This window comes from Palaemon carinicauda, chromosome 1 (assembly GCF_036898095.1).
Source record: "Palaemon carinicauda isolate YSFRI2023 chromosome 1, ASM3689809v2, whole genome shotgun sequence".
In the NCBI taxonomy this organism is placed as follows: Eukaryota; Metazoa; Arthropoda; class Malacostraca; order Decapoda; family Palaemonidae; genus Palaemon; species Palaemon carinicauda.
Genome location: NC_090725.1, coordinates 259,997,240 through 260,007,239, shown reverse-complemented (window position 1 = coordinate 260,007,239; position 10,000 = coordinate 259,997,240).

Here is a 10,000-nt window from a genome sequence, read left to right as displayed (position 1 = left end):
CATCCTAGTCATAGGAGTTAAGCGGTCAGTCTCACCCAGAGAATGCCTTGATGAAGTCATTGGGCTTCAGCACGGCATATCATTCCCGTGCTGAAGGCTTGTGACGGGCAAGAGGGCTCTCGAACTGGGGAATTTCTTTTCCTCAGTTTGACTCTAAATTTCTCTCATTCTTTTTCTATTACCTCTTATTGCTTATTCCTCCTTCATAATTATCAGCTGTCTCCAACCTTGCTGTCAAAACTCTTTTACCCATTTCACTGTCCAGGTTTTTTAGAGGGGACATTGTATCCATGATCGGTTTTTATTTCAAAATCAATTGTGGGAGCTGTGGTGGTCTTGCCAACTGCCCGAAAATGTTTGGACACCTAGGAGTGTCAGTATTCCCATACTGGCACGCGGAACTATCTCTTAGGAAATTTGGCCTTCGGATTCCAGGGGTTGGCGATTTTATAGAGATAGGACTCTCGGCATTCTGTCCGGTTTGCCTGCCACTATGATTAGAGTGGGGATGATTGTATTCATGAAATGCTCTCAGTCCCATCAAGCGGGTTTGGCATACACTTGAGCCACTCTAATCATAGTGGTACCATCCCTTTGTGGTAGGGTAGGGAGTGGACATTTGGTAAGCAGCTTTCACAGGTGTCATTGGTGGAGAAATTAATTCCAGGAAAGGCTAACGGTGTCTTCTTTGGAATTTCAGACAGTCTTAATTTTTTCTCTCCCTTAAACTATATTTTTTTCCATTGTTTTTTTTTTTTTTCATTGTTATTATGACCCCTTCCCTCCCCCTGAAAAATAATTAATGAGTAAACTTAATATTCCCCGTACCCCTGGATCAAATGGCGAACCCCAGACACCGTTGACGACTTCTGCTTGTTTAAATAGGGAAAGCTCTGTTGACAACCTCGGCAATAAAAAGGATTCCTCCAACAATACTTTTTTGACCAGTGTTGTTAAAGACAATTTATCGGCACTGGTGGAAAATGATGCTTGTAATAACCGTAATACTTTACTCTCTGGTTCTGGCTCATTACCAGATCCAACAAAAAATCTGAAAATTCTCCACTTAAAAAACATACCAATTGGTTGTAGCTATGACATAATTCATGAAGCCTTCTGTAGATTTGGAGCAATCAAAGAAATTTTAATGGAGCTTAATGGTAGTAAAGGCTTTTGGGAAGCTTGGGTATCATTTTCAAGTTTTGAGATTGCTTTAGAAGCAAATAAAAATTTAGAGAGCATAAAAATTGACAATTGTTTGATTTCTGGGGCTTTATGTGATAAAGCACCAAGACACCTAGAGGTATATAAACCAGAAGAATGGATGGAAAAAGAAATAGAGCATAGACTTCCAGAAGTAAGAACCCCCAAGCCCCCAACATGGATAATTGCATCTGGAAAGATAGATAATTATAACTATTATAAGATGAGTAAATTTATACAAAAAAAAGTTGGTTTAATTAAAAGTAAGGATATTAGTAGATACGGTAAGCAATCTGTTTTGATTAATGCAAAATCAGATACTCAAGCTCACATGCTTTGTGGCATGAAGATTGCAGAAATTGATCCTATTAAGGATATTAAACCACATATGAGCTTCAGCTATGGTAAAGGAGTAGTTTTTGATAAAGATCTATATGAATTCTCAGAACCAGAAATTCTGGACATGTGCCCTGCTAATGTTTGGAAAGTAAGTAAGATTCCTCAAACAAGCATGGTAGTTTTAACATTTGAAACCCCTGTTATACCAGATCATATAATTATTGAGAATGAAAGAGTACGTGTTCGAGAATATAAACCTAGGCCTTTACAATGCTTTAATTGTTTCAAGTACGGTCACCCTTCCCGGTACTGCAATAATACGAAGATCTGTATTAACTGTTCTTTGTTAGAACATGGCCAATGCAACAGAGATACAACCTGTGCAAACTGTAAAGATAATCATAAACCAAATGATAAAAGATGTAGAGAATACAAGAATGAAGAAGCTGCAATCTTGAAAGCAAATGCTGAACATATAAGTGTAGGTTATGCAAAGCATTTACTCAATCGGCAACTTAATTTTGCTCGCGCGGTTAAGATGCCAACAAAAGATTATAATCCACTACCCCTTACTACCACAGGGGGACCAGTGGCAGCACCTGGCCCGTCAGGTGCATCTCCCTTAGTGGTAGTAGCCCAGCCATCTGGGTCAAGTGCTCAGGCTATAAAAGCCAGAGCACAAACCTCCAAAGAGGTCAATATGGTGTCCAACACACCAAAAGTATTGTCACCGATAGGAGCATCTCCCCTAGAGGTAGTAGCCCAGCCTTCTGGGTTAAGTGCTCGAACTGTTGAAGTTCTAGCACAATCCTCCAAGGAAGCCAATGTGGCTTCCACCACCTTAAATGTATTGTCTCAGGCAGAATCTCTACCTGATTTGATGGAGATTGGAAAACAAGATCTTCCAAAGAGGAAAAGGTCCCCATCATCCTCACCTTCATCTAAGTCAGGTAAGTGCCCTACTGCTCATGATCCTAAGGTTGACTCTTATAAAGATCCTAGAAAGAAAGAAAAGAAGAGTGGTGGCCTAGTAAAGCCTTCCATCTCCAGGCCTTACATGGCTTCATCTGAAAAGTCCCAAAAGACAAATGAGACAAAGAAAAATAATAACAAAAGATAATGTCTATCATCCAGTGGAATTGCAGAGGTCTAAGTACTAGCATTGAGCAAATAAAAACTTTAACCAGGGACTCAGACACGAAGGTAATTTGCCTACAGGAAACCAAGATCAGTGACAAACCATTTAATCCTGGACTCAATTATCATTTTTGTAGATCCCCTCCTTTGCAAGCTGCAAGAGCTCAAGGTGGTACAGGTTTTATTATTCACAAATCTGTAAAATTTGAAACAATCCCACTCAATACACCACTACAGGCATGTGCAGTTAGAACTCATATCGGGAAAAAAATTACTTTATGCTCGCTATATATTGAACCATCCTTAGAACTTTTCCTCTTAGATCATGCTGGTAATCCAAGAAGGCTTAGACTTTCTGACCTCCAAGACTTGATCAATCAGCTTCCTGCCCCTTTTATTTTAATGGGTGATTTTAATGCAAAGCATACTTTATGGGGTGGAAATGTGTGCGATAGATGGGGTAATCTTGTTGAAGAATTAATCGACAACAATGATGTAATACTAATGAATGATGGTTCTCCAACTAGGTATGATGTATTCCACAACTCTACATCAGCCATTGATTTGTCAATCTGTTCCTCATCCATTCGATTGGACTACCTTTGGTCAGTAAATGAACACCTACATGGCAGTGACCATTGGCCAATAATGTTAAATTATGTCCATAATCTTCCTTCTCAGTGTCCACCAAAATGGAAGATAGATGAGGCAGACTGGGCAGCTTATGAAAACTGTTCACACACTGATAAAGAATATGATGAATTTACATCTCCAGTGCATGCCTATCAACATCTTGAAAATATTATTGATGATAATGCTAGCAAGTTTATACCTAAAACATGCGGTTTACCTCATCGCTCTGTAGTTCCTTGGTGGAGTAAAGAATGTGCCAACGCAAGAAAAGTGACCCGAACTTGCTTCAGAAGATACTTGAGGACAAACTATTTAGCAGATAGAATAGCATATCTCAGAGCCTGTGCCAAACAAAAAAGAATTTTTAAAAAAGCAAAGAGAGCATCTTGGAAGAAATATATATCTAATATTAATACCAAAACTCCTTCAAAGGAAATATGGGACAAGATTAGAAAACTTCAAGGTAAATTCGTCCCTAAGCCTCTACCAATATTAAGGGAAAATAATAGATATATATCTGACCCCAAAGATGTAGCAGAGGTTCTTGCTAAGCACTTTGCTCATGTATCAAGTGCTGACAACTATTCCCCAGCATTTCAACAAATTAGAGCATCAACATCTGTTGTTCCTCCTGCTTCTTCAAATACTGAAGCTTTTAACCTGCCTTTTAGTATGGAGGAGATGCAAAATGCTATCTCCAGCTCTTCTTTAACTGCCCCAGGTGAGGATGGCATCCGGTATGAAATGATATCACATCTTCCAGTGGATACCAAGGAATTTTTATTAGAAACCTTTAATGGTCTATGGTCTTCCCATACATCTCCTGATTCCTGGCATACTTCAATTGTAATTCCAGGCCACAAGTCTGGTAAAGACCCAGAACTGCCATCTAGTTATAGGCCCATATCCTTGACCAGTTGCATATGCAAACTATTTGAGAGAATGACCAACAACAGACTTGTGTGGTATCTAGAATCAAAAAATCTTTTATCTAACAGACAGTTTGGTTTTAGGAAGAACCGAAGTACCCTGGACCCTTTGCTGATGTTATCAAGGGAAATTTCAAATGCTTTTTCTAACCAAAACCAGGTGGTGGGTGTCTTTTTTGACCTCGAAAAGGCATATGACACCACCTGGAGGGGTGGTATTTTAAAGCAATTGGCCTCGTGGGGTATAGGAGGACATATGTTCTCTTTTATTGAAGAATTTTTATCAAACCGCTCCATTAAAGTGAGAGTAGGGTCAGAACTATCTTCATCCTACATGCAAGAAGAAGGTGTCCCCCAAGGCAGCGTATTGAGTGTGACCTTGTTTGCTGTTGCAATTAATAGTCTCATTAGTCACATACCTCCTGGCATACAAGGATCACTATTTGTCGATGACTTTGCAATTTATTGTAGTGGATCATCTGCACTACAAGCATGCCAAAATCTTCAAATTGCAATAAATGCTGCTTCCGCATGGGCAAATTCTCGCGGATTCATGTTTTCTCCTCAGAAGACCAAAGCCATTCGCTTTACTCGTACTCGTAAAAGGGAAGAGATCCCCACCCTTTTCTTAAATGATTGTATTTTGCCATATGAGGATAGTGTCAAGTTTCTTGGAGTCATTTTCGACAAGAAAATGACATTTGGTCCCCATATAAATGACCTATCTATCAGGGTTAAGAAGTCACTGAACATTCTGAAAGTGATATCGCATTTTGATTGGGGTGCTGATAGAACAACTTTGCTTAGAATTTATACATCTTTGTGTCTGAGCAAGTTAGACTATGCATGCCAAATATATGGGTCAGCTACAAAGACTTTACTTGGAAAACTTGATATTGTTCACAATGCTGGGCTTCGCATCTGCACAGGTGCTTACAGAACATCTCCCATTGACAGTCTCTATGTTGATTCTGGCATACCTCCCCTTTCCATTCGCAGAGAGGAGTTGAGTTTGAGGTTTTTAGCTAGGTCCCTTGCTGTGAGAAACAATCCTAACTGTAAATATGTTAGGGCGCCTTTAGATCGGGCTCCTAACAGATCTAGAGTGCCTAAGCCTTTGGAAGTACAGCTGAAAAATGATGCTAGAGAAGTAGGCTTGTTAACAGCACAGATAGCAGAGGTAGGATATCCCAAGTCTCCTCCTTGGTGTAATCCACCTGTTAAAGTATGTTTTACGGCAGGAGGGAAAAATACCTTACCTAGTAGGGTAATGAAAAGTGAGTTTTTAAATCATGCTGCTCAACATCATGGGAAACATGTTTTTACAGATGGCTCCAAATCGGCTGCAGGAGTTGGAAGTGCAGCTGTGGTGGGGGATATTGTTATTAGAAGGAAACTCCCATCCTCTTGTTCAATTTTTACTGCTGAGCTGTACGCAATAATTCTCGCAGTCCAACATATTTTTAAAAATGGCAACCAAAATAGTTTTTATACAATTTTTACGGATTCCAATAGTGTTTTACTCTCATTAAAACAAATTATGCCAGGCCATCATCTAGTACAAGAGGTGCAGGACTGGTTAGTACTTCTGCAGTCTAGGAAGAGTATCAGTGTTCACTTCTGTTGGGTCCCTGCCCATGTTGGGGTGGATGGGAATGAACAAGTAGATAAGGCAGCAAAGGAAGCTTCAGGGCTAAGTAATCCATCCCCCTTGAGTATTCCTTACAAAGATCTTAGAAGTGAGATTCATCTTTACTGTAAAAATAAGTGGCAAGCTCGATGGTCTGAACGGACCACCAATACAAAATTGAAACAAATCCACCCATTGGTGGATAAATGGTCATCTTGTAATTCTACAAGTAGAAGGGATACCATTATTTTAACTAGGCTGCGTATTGGCCATACACATGCAACGCACAATTATTTAATGAAGAGTGGGGAAGGGAGACAGGCCCCTCTTTGTAATACCTGTCAAGTGACAATGGATGTTAAACATATTTTAGTCGATTGTCCTGTTTTTAATCTCCAGAGGAGGACACATTTACTCCAGGACAAACCGTTAAGAGATATACTGGGGGAAAACTGTAATACCCTGAACTTGAGAAAATTTATACAAAGTATTGGGTTATATTACGAGCTATAATTGATTTTATTAATTTATTTATTTATTTTACCCTTTTAATCCCTATTTATTTCACATCTAGATTTTATTGTATGAAAGTGTTACGATTTGTATTAAAGGTTAAAATGATACTAAATGTTGTGAGTGTACAGATATGATTGAATGATTTTAGTTATATAGCGCTGAATGGCCTTTGATGCCCCAGTGCTTGGCTTAATGCCTAAATCCCATATTCAATTCAATTCAATTCACCCTCCCGTGACCCGTAAGTTTCGACGTCTTTTTCATAAAGGTAAGTCATTCCTCAATAGTCATTATATGTGTTTTGTGACCTGGGAACTCCTAGGTTTGGTTAGGTGGGTTTGTTAGGTTCTGTGCCCTTTTTGTACTTTTTATATGTTGAGTAAAACTTATATGGAAAAATTATCTAAAATACGTATGGAAATATCTAACATTGTTATCGTTAGTAATGTCATCGTGCCGTTGGTAACGCTGTGTACCATTCGTCAACTTTTGTAACACTGTGTATCATTGGTAACGTTGCTAATGTTATCGTTCGCAGTACATTCGTAAGGGAAGTGACACCGTTGAATAAGTGCTTATATTTAAATATTTTAATACAAAATATATGACTGCAATGATTATATTTAACCATTTTAACAGAAAATATATGTTTTCCTGTAGGAAATAACGTGATTTAACCGGTTTTCACCTTCATTTCATCCGTAATAACAGAAACCAATTCGGCAACTCAAAGTTAGTCGAATTGGTTGATCTGTTTGTTTGCGGTTGAAATAAAGGTCAAATTCGGTTAAATCACGTTATCTACTATAGGAAAACATATTTTCTGTTCGAAATCACACCCTGTAATACAATACAAATGTACCGGAACTTCTTTTTAACAGGGTAAGGACGTTATGGTATTGAAAATGTAAATTCAAGCATAATACTGTATATGGAAGTAGGGTGTCGAAGATGCTTGCCGCCCGTTGAGGTGCTACCACTAGAGTTATTTGGTCCTTTGATTGACCATATAACAAGGTGATGGTTTATTTTCCTTTGCGTACGCATACACCAAATACGTATTTTCCACTTTTCTCATATGCCTGTCAACTCTTAACAGTAGTGATATGATACTTTAATTTATAGCAGAACTGGAATTCGCTATAAGGAATGGACGAGTGCTGGCTAGTTTGACACATTTCTTTATATGAACAATAAGGGCAGGTACAAAATAACTTATACTGTTTTTTCCTGTTGGAGCCCTTGGGCGTATAGCATCTTGCTTTTCCAACTAGGTTGTAGCTTAGCTAGTTATAATGATAATATTGATATATTAAAATGTGAAGTCTATCTCAGAGTCAAGGTCCATTGTTTACATTTAAAAAACCGATGGTGGGTTATGTAGCATACGTTGGTTTCAATCACTTTGGCGAGCGTTCTTTATTTTTGGAATGACATTCTTAAGGTATATTTTTTAGCCAATTGGGAGTTTATAAGTACTTTTGCATTACTTCCCCGATGTACTTTTACACACCTATCCCCACCTTCCTTCTCTTCAGTTCCATCATGACCCCCACGTGCTCTGTGTTTTCCGTAAGAGACTGGGATATTACATATCTGATTTTTAGGAAATATGAGATGGACAGTCCTAGTACTCATATCATCTACAGAGGACCATAAGCCTTTGCCCTCCCAAACTTAAGGTAAGGATTAGCCTATTGTACAATAAATATGCCAAATGACACACGTGAAAATTTTTATTAGTGATGTTTGCCTTGGTCTGAAATACGATAATATGAAGCTAGTTTTACAACTTAGGAAATAATAGGATTTAGTGTTACCTTGCCAGGAGTGAAGCTATTTGGCCAGGAAAAGTAGGGTTGAGACTTGATCTTAGTGTAAGCTAACAATACGACAGTGTAAGGGGAATGTATCTCCTATGGTAGGTTATGATACGGCAGTCTATCAAAGCCAAAGCAAAAGTCCTTCAAAAGAAGGCAACAGTGTTACCCCATACAAATGGGAAAAAGGCACACTAATACAGGATGATGAGTCTAAGGGGGTAGGTAAGGTGACGTCAGTCTGCCCCATTGGCCCCCTAGGGCAAGATTATGGCGCCTAGATTAGGTTAGGTGGGGAGCTTTAGGTCAGGTGGTGTTCTTGTGTTTGTTTCCCTTTTAAAATGTGGTTTTACAGTCATAACTTTTGAAATTAGGGTGAACTGATACCATTTACACGACCTTATTTTTTTTTCCAGCTGGTATCTTGCTTTTATTATGCATTTCTATCTAACCATTATTATTGCTGCAAATCACTCGCGTTTGGCATTTTGCCACTCAAAAACCCTGGTTCCCCACTGGGTCACTCATAATTGTTTTTATATAAGGGGAAGGGTCCAAAAACTCTTAAATGAGTGGTTGCCCCAATAATCATGGCCAGAAATGTATAAAACACAAGATAGTGAGTAAGAAAAATATAGCTTCATGTATTTGGCTAGGAACTGAAGTTTTATATATTTACCTAGATAACTTCCGTGAAGGGGTTAACTGTAATTGTTCAGTGACTACTTTCCTCTTGGTAAAGGTAGAAAAGACTCTTTAGCTATAGTAAGCATCTCTTCCAGAAGGTCTCTTCAAAATTAAACTGTTGTGTTCGGTCGTGCCATAGCCTCTGTACCATGGTCTTCCACTGTTTTGTGTTAGAGTTCTCTAGCTTGAGGGTACACTTAACACACGATTTTATCTATTTCCCTATTTCCTTTCCACCTTGGGCTATTTTCCTTGTTGGAGCCCTTGAGCTCATAGCATCCTGCTTTTTCGATTAGAGTTGTAGCTTAGCTAATAATAATAATAATAATAATAATAATAATAATAATATGGAAATACACAAGACAACATAATCTGGAGGTAAACCCGATTAGAATAATTCTTTCAGGAAAGACAAATGACGGTTGAAATGTATAAATGCCCCTGTATTTTTTTTTAAAAAGGCGTGAAATTTATCAACTATGAGAGCTTTTCACATAGACAACCCACTCGTTGAGATACGACTGCTAGAGAGTTATTCGGATCTTTGACTGTCAAGACAGTACTACATTGAATCCCTCTATCTGGTTATGGCTCATTTTTCCTTTGCCTACACATACACTGAATACTCTGGCCTGTTTTTTCCATATTCTTTCCACATATTCCCTTGTCCTCATACACTTAACAACACTGTAGTTGTTCAGTGGCTACTTTCCTCTTTCTAAGGGTAGAAGAGACTCTTAAGCTATGGTAAGCCGCTCTTCTTGGAGAAGGACACTCCTAAATCAAACCATTGTTCTCTAGTCTTGGGTAGTGCCATAACCTCTGTACCATGGTCTTCCATTGTCTTGGGGCAGAGTTCTCTGGCTTGTATGTACACTCGAGTACAATATTCTATCTCATTTCTCTTCCTCCTGTTTCTTTTGACGTTTTCATAGTTTATAAATGAAATATTTATATTAAATGTTGTTACGGTTCTTAGAATATTCTCTGTTCATTACTACTCTCGTCGTTTGAAGTTCGTTATTTTTTTTTCTCACTGGGGTATTTCCCTGTGGGAGCCCTTGAGCTTATAGTATCTTGCTTTTTCAACTAGGGTTGCAGTTTAG